The 13981-nt window shown below is 44.4% G+C and overlaps 1 protein-coding gene across 1 annotated transcript in view; it reads right to left on the reverse strand.

Moving 5' to 3' along the window:
• Window positions 1-274: 274 nt before the first annotated feature.
• Window positions 275-13981, reverse strand: part of UBIAD1 (UbiA prenyltransferase domain containing 1) — a 36613-nt gene continuing 22906 nt past the window's right edge. Inside the window, exon 4 of the transcript XR_012996823.1 lies at window positions 275-327. The gene's annotated coding sequence lies outside the window, so the exon portion shown is untranslated. The remainder of the gene's footprint in view (window positions 328-13981) is intronic.

The raw sequence follows: 13981 nt of genomic DNA on the forward strand, positions 1-13981 counted from the left end.
TTGAACCCCATTGTACTGTGACCTCTCCAAACCCATGCACTGACATTTCTTGTAAGCTACGGCACTAGCAGAGTTGTACGAGCACCCTTGCAGCTCTGAGCAGCCTCTCCAAGTTCTGGCCCAGTGTGCACTGGGGGTGGGGCCCTGGAAGGCAGCCTGAATCCTGCACTGTCTGCCCAAAGGGACCATCCTCAGGGACTGGAGATTACTCACCTTTAGAGAAACTCACTGCATCAGGGAACAGCGGGAAACGCTCTCGTTCAATCAACACAAACAAGCACATTGCGACTCTCTCCATAATGAGCCTACATTCACAGCCATCTTTCCCTGTGGAAAAATAAATGATTCAGTGTAAGAAGGCTTTGCTGAGTATAGTTTATGAGAACGACAAAAATGTTTTCCTTAATAAAAGAAAAGCTGTTGAAGCTATAGTACTTAGATATTGCCCAGGATAACTCCTTCAGAACAACCTTTGATCTCTACTCAGGGTGACCTCTTTCTCCTTGCCTGAGTGCTGCACAGGCTTACATTCTCTGCACTGCATCCAAACTTGCTTTAAACCCATGAATGGACATCCCTTGATCTTGAAGGCAGCTCACTTTCAGCACGGACATTGGTCCAAGAACTGTCTGAATTCTGTGAATCTCTCTTCCCTTGCCCCTTCTCCCTTTGTATAGGGAAGGTTTTTCTCTTTGCACCTTCACTATTTAGTATGGCAGAAGGGGAGGAGGAAATCACCTTCAGCTTTCCTCACCATCTGCATCCCAATTGCTCCAGTGGGATTTGGGCTGCATTCCAAATTGTTCCATTTGCTGTGGATCTGGGGCAGAGGGAGGACAAGCTGACCGCGACATGTCTCAGTGGATAAAACTCCAGAGCAGCTAGATCCTGGGACCTTTCTGTTCTGGCTACTCTAGTTATGGCTGTCTAGGGCTGCTGAGCATCCTCCCTCATACAGCACCCCGATTTACCTGCCAATCTGCAGCATGGCCTACTAAAAATGTCTGCTTTCCTGCAGACAAAAATTTAAAGACAAGGAAATAATAAAAAATACAAAAGTGGCATTATTGTGCATTATAAAATAATGAAACCATTTTTTTCAATTTGTTTCTACCCCAGATAGTGGTAGTGATCAGCACTTTACAAAAGATGCTTCTTCCACATCCTGGCATATGTTATTACTGTTATTAATAGCAAGCCATTCCCGGGGGCAGCACTCTGTACAGGTACATTTATTTCCTTCACAGCCCTGTCACCCCCTTGCTGGTGCTCCAGCTCCCTACAGCAAACCCCACTATGAGGCAAGGGAGGCAGATGGAAAGTTAGGCACCACTCTGCCACACTCCAGACACAGTTCAGCCTTGTTCTGTCACTCAGGATGTGCCTGTTGCTAGTTTTATATCATCATAATTGCATTACCTATGTCTCATACCACAGTTATTTCCTGTTCCTTTCTCCTAAATCAAAACTGCCCTTAGGAGAGAGAAATACTTGTACACTACCTCCTTCCCCCTCAGCCAGCAGGAATGGGAGTTATCAACAACTTGCTACTCACTAATGAGGCAAACTTTCTCCTAGTTCGTTTTTCTATTTCCAAGTGCTAACTCATACCTTCTGCCCTCTGAACAGGATCTGACATGTCCCTTTCATGGGACAATGGCTATTTCTAAGGCGGGCTGCAATAACCAGGAACATGCTTGCATGTTACTATGACCACATCACCAGCTTCAGGTTCCCAGTCACTCCCTCACAGCAAGCCCTGTCATTCAGACATGTGAGCAAGTAATGAAATGGGGCTTAACAATATAACGTGCAACAACTGAGCTGGAATAACCACACTCCAGCCAACCAAGGTGAGATAAAATGGACAAGCAAGTCAGCGTATGCCTCTGTTTCTCCACTTGTCCACTGTCTATCTTACCTACCTCAATCGCAAGCTCTCTGGGGAAGCGACAATGTCTCTCAGTATCTAATCGAGCAGGAACCTGCCCTTTGGGATTCCATGTACTGTCACAGTAGAAATCATAGCAATAACCCAGCCTCAAATCCTGGCAAAACAAGAGCAAGGGAAGCATCTTCAGAGAAACTCCCCACCTTAGGGAGTTCTTAGGCTGGATTCAAAATACACAAGGCACATTCTCTCACGAGACAGATGTGTGCTGAGCTCCCTCCTCTGCCTAATTTGTAGCAGCTTCTGTGGGTCACATTTGCCTTCCCTAGATGGGATGAGGCTCTGGGCAGTCACTAAAGTGCTAAACCAACTCCCTGTCAGCAATACAATCCAGAATTTGTGGGCACTGGAGAAATCAATACAATTGGGAAGCTTAGCTCCTCTTTGCCACTGGCCATGTTCATCACCAGCACAAGGTGGTAACAATGTAGAGCCATTTAATAACACAGCTCATTAGGCTTCTGACAACAGGAGATGATGGAACTAAGGCCTCAAACATACAGCCTCATGAGCCTATTTGTATGTGCAGTTTCAGGCTGGGTTTGTTATACTTCCCAGCATGTGAGGAGTGCACGTCTGGCACAAGATCCAGAGAGAAATTCCCTGGGAAAATCCCAGAGAAATTCCCTAGGAATCCCCCCGAGGGAGCAAGACAGAATGCTGAGAAAAGTGCTTGGAAAATAGTTTACATGAAGCAGGTAGAGATGACCTAGAGGAGACAGTTTCTTTGGCTTCCCAATGTCAAGAAAGCAGACAGAGCTCAGTTTTGTCAGGGAAACTCCAGAACAACCACTTCTGGAGGGTCCATTCTAGATTACAACTTCTCTCTCCTTGCCCCAGGATCTTGACCCTAGGCTTTCTCTGTTGCTTCAAATACTAACATTCAGTGAGAAACAGAGCCATAATGGACAGCCAGAGTCCAGTCAGGGACACCCTGCAGTTGTGTTGAAAGAGTCTCACTAGCTGCAAGCTTACACGTGGTTTTCACATGGGGAAAGACCAGTCCCTGCACCAGCCAGCAGAAGAGAACAACAAGTATCACGACCTACAAGGCACAGCTCTCCTGGTGGGACCATCGTGCCATAGACAAAGGCTGGAGGAATCAAAGCCACGAATAATATGACAAGGAGTAAAATCCTGATCCCTTTGAAGACGGTGACCAATCCACTGCTGATTTTAATGAGCTGTGGGACTTGATCCACAGCCTTTCTCTACACCCTTTATAATGCTATAAGAAGGTAGATGTGATGTGGAAGCAAGAGCAAGGCTCCTAGCTGTTATAGCCAAAAGGAAACATTTTGATCATTAACCTACAGAACACAGTCTCTTACCGAGCACAAGCTAGAAAACAGACCACCTTATTTCTGCAACAAGCCTAGCCACCTAAGATATCATACACTTTTTGGAAAGACACCCAGCCTGATTCAAAGACTTCTACTAACAGACAATCCACCACAATCCTAGGCAAGCTGTTCCAATACCTATTTATTGCATTGTTTAAATCTTATTTCCAGCCTAAGTGAGTCAGACTAAACACACTTCCAGCTATTCAGCTTCCAGGCACTGGAACTCACTGTGGCCACTGTCTGCTAAATTAATGAGCTTTCTATTATCAGAAATCTTTTCCTTGTACTTAAAGACTGTGATCAAGTCACCTCTTTAGCTTCCTTTGTATAAACCAGATGCAACTTCTTGGCACTGTCACATTTCACAGAGTTGTGTAAGAATAAATATACACAAGTTGTGATTCTACCATGACGGAAAACAGACTTTCCAGAAGTGTAGTCATTATTCAGAGCTGTTCACTGAGTTTATCTGCACTGGACATAAAATTTTGATAAAAATTCACTGGCTTGAGCAGCTATTCCTTTGCTGTTGGCCAGGTAAGACAGATAGAACAGTTTCAATTGAAAAGCACAGAAGTGCATAAATGTTCATGTTGACTCCTCTGAGTGCTTGTGCATGCAGCTTCAAATTACTTTAAAAAAACTCTGTATCAGCAAAATGCACCTGCTTAAATATTTGGGAAAAGAAGTATCAGGGGCAAACTAAGAGTCAGGTTTCCCCTAACATTCTTCTGCTTCTAACATGAGGTACAATACGATTTTGGCAGAACGTGCAAGCAGACTCAGTGCCCACAACAGGCTTTGTATTTTCAAGAGAGCTCAGCACCTGGGTGAATCCAGGCTGCTCTTTGGAAAACCATGCATTAGCAAGTTAGCTGAAATCATGCAGTTTAATCACAGTGCTTGTTTGCAATATGCAGCCTGCTATTCCATTCTCATTCCAGCTATTTGGCTGTTGCCACAGCTTTCATTTTATTATTCACATGTTTTCCCCTTGACATCCTTTAGGAATGTGGCGACTTATTTCTCTTCTCCCTCCACCTCATGAGAGCTCATAAAGCAGCATGATGGGCAAAAGATCTGAAATACATTAACAAACATAGCAATGCAGCTGAACCAGAAGAATCAGAATTAAATCAGTTTGGTTCTTGCCTGGCCAGTCCTGGCTTTCTTACTCTCTACACAAACATACTTCTCTCAGCTTGAAATTAGCATTCCTTTTAAATGTTTTCACACTCTAAAATTGTTCCTAAATGTGCATATTAGGTGGTGAAGCAACTTACTAAGTTAATCTACGCAGCTAACATCCATCTCAGCAAAAGCCTATTATACTTAATATGCCTTCTCCTTCACTTCTCAGGATCATAAAACTCAGAAGCACTAATGAAACCAGCGTACTGACTGTTTACCCAGAACTAGAGAGATCAGGGTGTCAAAGACAGGAAAAAAGCATCCATTTTAGTTGTAGAAGCACATTCGTGCAAGAGACATTTGTGCAAGTTTAGCAAGACCTCTATGTCCACACTCTTCTCAATGGCTCAAACGGCACTATAACATTTCCCTAGGAAAAGGTGGAGAGATACTGCTTCCATACAGCTTTCCACATCAAACAAAGTTTGGAAGGAGAACTGTGAAAACAATATTTGCTTGATCTGAAAAAGCAAGTTGAAAAAAATGGTGTTTTGGGGAAAGTTTTGAATATAACTGCACCCAAAAAAAGCCAAGTCTGTCATGCTGGGCCTCACCTGAGGACCAGTCTGGAGACTCTAACAAACCTTGCTGTCAGTCAGAGTTTAACAGGGCAACACCTTGGGTCTCCAGGACACTTCTGATGGTGACAGAGCAGGTCACCTTCAGTGTGCAAGGAAGACAACAGCGTTCCAACCTTCACCAAGGCTCCTGGAGGGTACAATGCTTGCTCTGACCATTGGAAGGAATTCAGCACTGCTACAGTTAAACCGTCTGCAAAAGCAACACAAGCAACACAAAGGCTCTTTTGCAGGTGTCAGTAGTATCTGTACAGAAGAAAATCATGGGACCTTTGCAGATCCCTGTCCATTCAGGTTTTTTCACACTCCTTGCTGGTATGGCTATCTGGTAAAACATTACCTTTAGATCTGGGGCAGAATACAAAGTGACTTTCAACTGTGTATCTGTCAAGGACACAGAACTATGATAGGCAGGAGTTTGAAAGCACTCAGCTGTGAAATGGGAAGGCAGGTGATTTTAAGCATTAGTTTAATCCATATCTGAGACAGAACTGGGTCAGACTCCTGGGAAGATGCACACACAGCATTGGCCAGGGAGGAGGGAGCCGGTAGGCCTTGTCTTGCCCGCTTACCAACATACACTCTTCCAACAGTGAAAGGGCTTTGCTCAAGCTATGTAATGTGTAAAGTCCCATCAGGAAACGTCTGGCAGGTCTAAATGTGTTCTTGCATTGTTTCTGGATTTTAACTGTTAAGCAAGGAGTAAAGAGATTTTGGCAATTTAGTTTGGGCAGAGAAGGGAGAGGGCAGGTTTCAAAAGGGTTTGGACAGCTGAAAGGTAGGTAGGTGTGCTTGGGACACTTTTGGGATGCTAGGGATTCAGTTAGGGTATGTTCCAGGCTGGATATGCACATATTGGGGACTGGGGACTGCTGGTGGGCTGCTGCCTCTGTGATGGCAATGAGACAGTCTGAATAGTGGGGGAGCCCAGCCGGCAGCCTCCATCATCAAGGGGAGCACAGGATGCTCCCTGTGGGACATACAGCACTAGAACCATGTGTATCCTACTCAGATCACTGCTGCTACTCCACAGGAGAGAAGGGTTTGGGGGAAAGCTTCAATCCATGCCTCTGCATTGCAGTATGTATGCAGAGCCCCAGCACCCTGCAGAAGGGGAAGGGATGAATGTGTCTGGCCTCACCCCAGTTCCACCCATCTTCCCCAAAACCACAGCTCAGAAATCAAGTCTAGCTGGCAAGTCTCTCCCTTCCTCCTCTCCTCTTTCTCCTACATGTTTGCCAGGGATGGCGTAACGGGGGTAGAGAATAAATCAGGTGCTATATCAGAGTATTCTATCTCTGACTGTGTAAAGAGCAGCTTTTGTGACTTCCTGATGTGATTTACCATACAATGACAACCTTTAATGTCCACCAGTGTTATAATCTACTTTATCTTAATACAATCTTCCCCTGCTGAACCCTCCAGAGTCTTAACAGCTATTTTCAATTGAGTTTTTTTTATTATTATGACTTGATACTGTGATTACTGTCGCACTCCTGCTCTTTGTGGAAGGGGAAATTAATAAGTTTTTTCTTAAGCACTTTGCACCAGAGCTGAATACCAATCAACCCCCAAGCTGGGTTCCTGCGCCTGCTGGATTCAATTACGAACCTTTGCTCTGACTTTGCAGGACACAGCAGTTTTCAGATCAACAGCATGTCAGCACATAAGGCCCTGTTCCACTTCCCAAAGGCTCTCATTGTGGGGAAGAAAGGTCACAGGCACTGTGTGGGGAATGTGTGGCTTTTCCTCTACTCTCCTATGGCTGCCCCATTCATAGTTATCTCCACAGACATGTCCCTGCATCAGGGCATTCGGACTCCTCATGCCTTGGAGAGGAGGGTTAAAGCACTGCCATTTATATGAATTACCCTGCTCCTTTGCCATCCTTGCTCAGTCTCCCCACCTCCTCTCAGAGCTCACTGCACCTTCCCTTCTCTTCAGGAAATCATTGCACTAGGCTATACCACATCTCACTGCTCAAATAGTGATGACATTGCACTCTTCCCCCAGTGCCTAACACATTCCACTTCATGAATGTCAGGCCACACAATCCTTACAAGTTACTGAGCCCTGCCAGGTAAATTCCAACACAGACAGAAGAGGTTCTGCCTCTGCACACAGAAGTTGTTTCTGTTCAGGATGGAAACCACTTAGTTCAATGTCTGGTTCTTTCTTTCCCCTTCTACCCTCACCAGAAGAGGACCTGCTGTCTCTTAACTTCTTCCCTCTCTGCTGAATAGGATCTTCTGCCTTTCTTGGTCTCCGCAAGCTAGCAGTGACCCACTTCGGAGCATTTGTATAAACAAGCTGTGAAAGGAGGGCTTACGCACGAGATGCCACTTCTCCCATGATGATGTCCATTTCTTCCACTACTAAGGGTGTGTTTGGTCTGTCACTGAAGTATTTCACTGCCAAAGATGGCTGGCTGGCTGGCACAATTCCGCAGCAATACACTGCAATGAAGGAAAGACAGAGAGTGACACTGTATCCATGCCTTGGGTTAGGCTGTTCTCACTTTGCACCTCATCTTATTGCTAGCTACAATGCAAAATTATTCCCTTCTGCTAGGCAGCATTTTACACCTTATTTGGACAAGTATAATTGAGCATATAAGGGTGAGGATATGAAAGAGAATACACTCGGGCTCTCATTTTTTAGGTTTTTTTCCTTCTAAACATCAGCCTGAAAGGCAGGAGCTGGGCCAGTGGACCCTACTGCCTACAACGGGGGATGCGTATGGAACAGATGTTTAACCCAGAAAGCTCCACAGAATAGATAGCCAGCCTGCCTAAACACAACCAGCCAACAGCACTTCCCAACTCCCTGTAAAAAACACCTATTTACAAACACCTACAAAAGTCTAGATTCCACCAGCTATAAAAAACTACAGGAAGAGATCAGGGCACAATCTGGGCATTGCCTGTGCCTATGCTCTTGGGGATGATACCACAGCATTTGTCTGTCCCTCTCCTGTTCTTTCAGGACTATCAAGCCCTCATCATCTCCCAACTAGCCGACTGCTAAGGGAGCAGGATAAGCACTGGCTGCATGAGCAGCTAGGCTTGGAGCCCGAGCTGCAGAGCTAGTGCCAGTATTGATCAGGAAAACTGAAAAAAGTAAACAAACTCTCTGTAATTACTCAACTTGATGGATGCTAGTAGGTTTGTTTGCTTCCTCCAAAGATGCCAATAGCCTAACGGAGCAAACATTGCCATTATGTAATAAAACCATACAGGTAATTAAAAAAATCCTGGCAGGACTACAAACAAGAACATTATCTATTAACTGTTTCAGTGGAGCAAGAGGGAATGGATACTGAAGATTCTGCTTCATTTGAGGGGAGACAGATTGAATAGATAGTTGAATAAGAGCTGAGCCAGTAAGGAATCACATACAGTTCAACATCATCCTCTTTTATGCCACAAAATATCCCCTTGGATATTACAGCATTCTTAAAGATCTCAAATTATATTAGGGCCCCTCTGCACTATGTGTTTGTTCTATATCAACACCTCAGAGACTTTATCTAAAAGCAGAGAAAAAATGGGGAGGAAAGAAGGCTTGTCCTATTTTGCAGATGAGAAGTGGAGACACAGGAGTTGCCCTCTGTCTCACCAGTCACTTCCTGAAGTGCACAGAAACCTGCTCTCCTAATGTCTAATCCAACGCTCTGCCAGCTCAAGAGTGGAGTGGAGGCCACATCTGAGCACTGTGACAGACAAACTCTTGGAGAGAAAGCAGACAACAGTAGTCAGTGGCAGGCTTTGCTGGCTATGTCTGATTTATCTGACTTGGAGTTATGAGGGAGATAAGGGGCAGTGATGGAATAAACAGTCTAAAACTGTGGGCTAAGCACGACATTCAGTGAGGATCTTGCACCGTCTGCTCTACTGCACACACCAGTAGCAAAGAGCCCACTCAAAAGCAAGGATAGAAAATAGAGGAAAAGAGGGAAAGTGCATAAGGTGAGAGACAGACTGCTAGAGAGTTCCCTGTCGCAATGGCCTGTGGGTGGTTTGAGATTCCCTTTTTATGGTTAGAGCCAGCAGCCAAAGAGGCAGCTGAAGAATTAAACAAGCTTTCTGGCAAGCTGACAGTTCATTGGGTATGTAAGCCCAGCAGCATGCAATGCAGGCTGGTACAGAAGGCGGCACACAGCAAAGGCTCTGCAGAGGAGTACTCTTTCTGGGGTGCCACAGCAGCACAATGCGCTGGCTCTGAATGGCTCAGCAAGGACAAGGCAGGCTGCCCGGGGCACGATTCTTAGGATATTCATAACTGGAGCAATATCCTTTCTTTCTACAAGGGCTTTTCTCCAAAAGCACTGACCCTCCAGGTGCCTTGCAGAGTACATCAGACACCTTTTTGCTCATTACTGATACACAGCCTCCACCTCAATAAGCCTCTGATACTAGTCCGCTGACAGGGGCAGGAAGCAGGGAGCAACATATCCTATTTAAATGCGTTAAACACCTTGCCACACCAGTGGCTGGCAGCGAAATAGCTTCATACAACTCTCGTTGAAGCCAGAAAAATCTAAGTACAGGCTTCAATGAGAATTGGGTTTGGCTGGAAAAATCACAGATTTCTGACAACTCCTTGCTAAATATTGTAAATCACTCAGTTTTCCTTCCTCTAGTGTACCTGAAAAATATCATCTTCCTATCAAGGATTATGAGCAAGCAACTGTGACCTTCATGTGCATCAATATTAAAGGGCAACTGCTCTGGCCAGCAGCTTAAGAGGAGATTTTGGAAGAAAGGTTGAACACCTATGCCATGTGCAGCACAGATTAGACAAGATTTAAGTTAGAAAGCAGCATTCACTGGCTAAGGGGGCATAGCTACATCCTGCTATTCCTGTCTGTCATAGCTACATCCTGCTATTCCTGTCTGTCAATAAACAGTTGGGAGGCCTTGGGTGACCTTTCTCTGACTCAGTTTCCCCTCAATCACAGAGCAATTAATTTGTTAATGCTTCTGCAGCATTAAGGCTTAACAGACAGTGCTATGGGCATGTGAGCTATTTCTTTGCCAGACACAGACCCTGATGCAAAGTACTGACATGAGCATAGATCACAACAAAATGTGATACTGGATAAGTAATGGGAAGAGGCAGAGATACACAGATTAAAGCTGTGTCAATTGGGTGACTCACTAGAATCATAATAGTCACTAGGGCTTAAGCACAGTTTATTTATAGCTGCTGTAAGCACAGAGTCACTAGATCTTAGAATGACAGCTGGGAGAGGAAACGTGGATTTTTTAATTATTTTACCTCTGGGGAATGTTTCTTGCTCACAGGAAGAGATAATTAAATCAACAATCAAAGCCATAAAGATTCCCGAATCACAGACAATGGTGCATTGTATCTGTCCTCTTCTGCCTTGCTTACAGAGTGCAGAAGTGATCTTGCTGATCTAAGAAACTTAACTGTCTGGTGCATAGAAGTCACAGCCAGACAAACCTGGGTAGTGGGAAAAAATCAGAAAAACAGCCAGGCTGTCCTGGAGAGAGATGGGGTGTGCAGGGACTATATCACCTTTGAATCAGCTCAGCTGGGGCCCCAGTCATCTTTGGAGGCTTTGACACTACAAAAAATTGTTATGATTTTTTCAAACAGCACATCGACAGGAATAGCATGAAACTACCCTGATGTAAGCAATCCCTTCCAATACTGCTCCTTCGAGCTTAGGAAACAGGCAGACCTGCAGTAGGCAGTACCAGTTAGCATGGGAGCTAGAAAACACAGCACTACAGGGCCTGTCCAGCCAGCAGCCTCAAATGGAATAATACCATTCATATTCTTTACCATCGAGAGCTATCTCTCATCTACCATTACAAAAACCCAGCACTCCTTTACCTCCACACAACAGGTAATAAATATTTCTTATTGTTTATAAAAGCATCATTAAAGAAAATTTTAAGCACAGGAAAGAAAAAGTAAGGCATAATTTCTCCTAATAGCCTTTTTGGTGGCAAAGCAGCCTTATCAGTGGATAGGAAAATTCCCAAGGCAGCTTGTGTTCTAAAACATATGGGAAATAACATCTCTCAATGACTTTTCTCCAACACAAAAGGGTTTGTAACAACAGTGCTGACAGGATCTGAAGCTGGTACTCCAGATTTCAACTTTGACAATGGAATTATTGCACATTATTCTTTCTAAGTAAATTAAACCCATTAATCATCATAATTAGTAATGCTCTGTGTCAGTGATACGGTAACAGAGCTAGTCATTATACTGTGCTATTAAGAAACTAAAGAATGATACTACAGCCACTACATGCTGCTGCTGTCACTGGCTGGCTGCGGAGGAGTATGTTAATGCCCAAGGCTTAAGAAGGACTCCAACTTCAAAGAGATATGAGGGCAGCAAGAGATACCATCTCTCCCATGCTGGCTTTAAAGCCCCAGGGATGCTGAGAGATAGCAGAAGAGAACAAATTCATCCTTAGTATGATCCTGCTTGAGCCAGTTCAAGCATGGCAGAAATTATTTTGGCCCACGAGGTTTCCCTCTTGATTTATACCTAGAAAAGCTAATATCATTTAAGTGTGAAGACAACTCCAGTCACGTATCCCCAGGGATGGGATGGGTTGCATGCGGAGTCCATCAGGATGCTGAGCTTTGGTACAATTGCCCTGGTGCTGCTCTCACCAATGTTTCATCACCGTGTATATTGGAACTGCATTAATTATGTGGTTACCAAACATTAAAGATCTATCCATTAATAAGTGACTGGCAGATTTTGATAAACATTTATCATGATGCAAGTGCCTTATACCAACCCCTAACATGTAATACTCAGACACTAGACACGTGTTGAGCCTTTACAGGCTATTTATGAAGTACCTCAATCTGGTTGTAGTTACTTTATTTGTTTGAATTTAGTTATATGCATAGGCCACAAGTGGCAGAGGGTAGCCCATGTGCTAGGTGCAATATAACCACAGAAGAAAAGACCCCTGATGATCCCTGCCCCAAAGAGCTTACTAGCCAGGTAAATCACAACAAATAACTTTCTCAACAAGTTTTTCTTCCTTCTTTTGCAAAATGTCTCTGGAGAGAGGGAGATTTTTTTTACCCAACAGATTTGTTACTTGAATGTAATCAGTTACCAAAATGTTTCACTAATTTAATTTTCTATACTGCTCACTAGTCAGGCTAGGTTGCTTAGTTACAACTGTCATTTGGAATTATTTTTGCTCCATGGCTTGACAAACGATGAGTTCCTTGATTGATTCTGATGTTGATGCTGACAGAAATGGAATTTAAAATTTCCTTCCCTCCTGCCTAGTATGATTGGATGGTATGAATATTATAGAAAGTGAACACAAAGGAATCAACCTGGACACCTCCCTCATACAGAAAGTATGCTCCTCCCAGTGACGTCAGTGAGACAACTTGCCTGGGGTGTGAGAAAGGCTGAAACAAACTGATGCAAACAGATGACTGTTTGTCCTTTTATTCTGTGATGTGCATGTGCCTGTAGAGATAATGTGCCCACATACACCTGTGCTTGATAAGATGCCATTGACCTGAGGTAACTGTCCTTACCAGTCATACTTCCGCAACATGCTCTTAGGACAGGTGCCCAAACTATCCACAAATATGGGATACAGCAGATCCTCAAAGAACAATGTGTCTCACTGAACTGCAGCTTAAATCTTCACCCCAAAGCAACAGCTCTCAACTTCATGCTTCCTCAACCCCCATTCTGTAGTACCCCCCTTCCTTTAACACATGCTCCACTCCATTCTCTTCGCATTGTATCTTTCCCCCACATGTTCATTTGCTACCCCTCCCACACCAGCTGCTTCTAAAACAGCCAGCTTAGTCAATAACACCGCATTTGGCTCTTCTAAGTCAAGTATTTCTCATGTTGTGAGCTCCATCTAGTGATGTAACTGAAGCCTTATCTCTAGCCAATCTTGACACTGCATGCAAGGTATTTTCTGCTGGACACAAGGAATCTGGGATTGAACAGCACTGGGATAAAAAGCCTTTCTGCCTGTTGGAATTTCTCTGAAGACATCAGTAACTACAGCATACCAACATCTAAGAGTTGCTGTGCCGCATACGCAGTGCAGTCAGCTGGGGAGCTAGGTAGAAAGCTAGAGGAAAACAGGGTGAAACATAGCCCAGTAGCTTCAAAGAGGACTGCCTTGACATTCATCATAGACAGGTCCTGGCAATTCTCTGCAATAAGACAGATCTCCCACCCCAGTTTCCTACTACAGTAGCTAATCCTTTTTTAGCAGTGCCTTTTCAATAGTCACACACTGAATGGGCTGGACTCCTGGTGTTGCAGAATGGTGCTTGCGTATTTGGTTGAACCACACTGACTGTGCAGCCTGAGGGAAACAGTGTTACCTCTAACCATCTTCTGTAGCAGCAGAGCACTTGGGCTTCCTATGCTACCAGCACAAACTTTTCCATCAGCACTTGTTAAAATTGAGCAACAGAGGCCAATAAAAATATGTCAGAGAAGAACAAAGCAGTGTTTTCCCCTGCATATCTGGCTGCCTTCGTAACTGCTTATAACATGGATGTGCAAAGGACAGCATCATGGGTGAGAGGACAATTCCAGTGAAACCAGGATTTGGTGGAAGCTCTCAAACTGTCGTGGGTGCCATCCCATTTCTCTGCAGGGTCAATGCAGCATCTAGCCGCGTGCCTGCACAGAAACAGAGAAAGCCACAGTTTTCTCACTCAAAAACAAGTTTCTTCAGCTGTGAGTTCTCTCTTCCCAGAGGTTCTATCAAGTATACTGCAAAGTATCTCCTTCTAACCAGATGTGCCGAAAAAGTTTCGCAGTAGAAGGATGCTAAGTGCTTTCTTAGCCTCCAGAGCTCTCTCAGTGCAGTCTGCTCATAGCATTCTGTAGAGCAACTGGAGAACCTGAGGCTC

Source organism: Aptenodytes patagonicus, chromosome 19, assembly GCF_965638725.1.
Source record: "Aptenodytes patagonicus chromosome 19, bAptPat1.pri.cur, whole genome shotgun sequence".
In the NCBI taxonomy this organism is placed as follows: domain Eukaryota; kingdom Metazoa; phylum Chordata; class Aves; order Sphenisciformes; family Spheniscidae; genus Aptenodytes; species Aptenodytes patagonicus.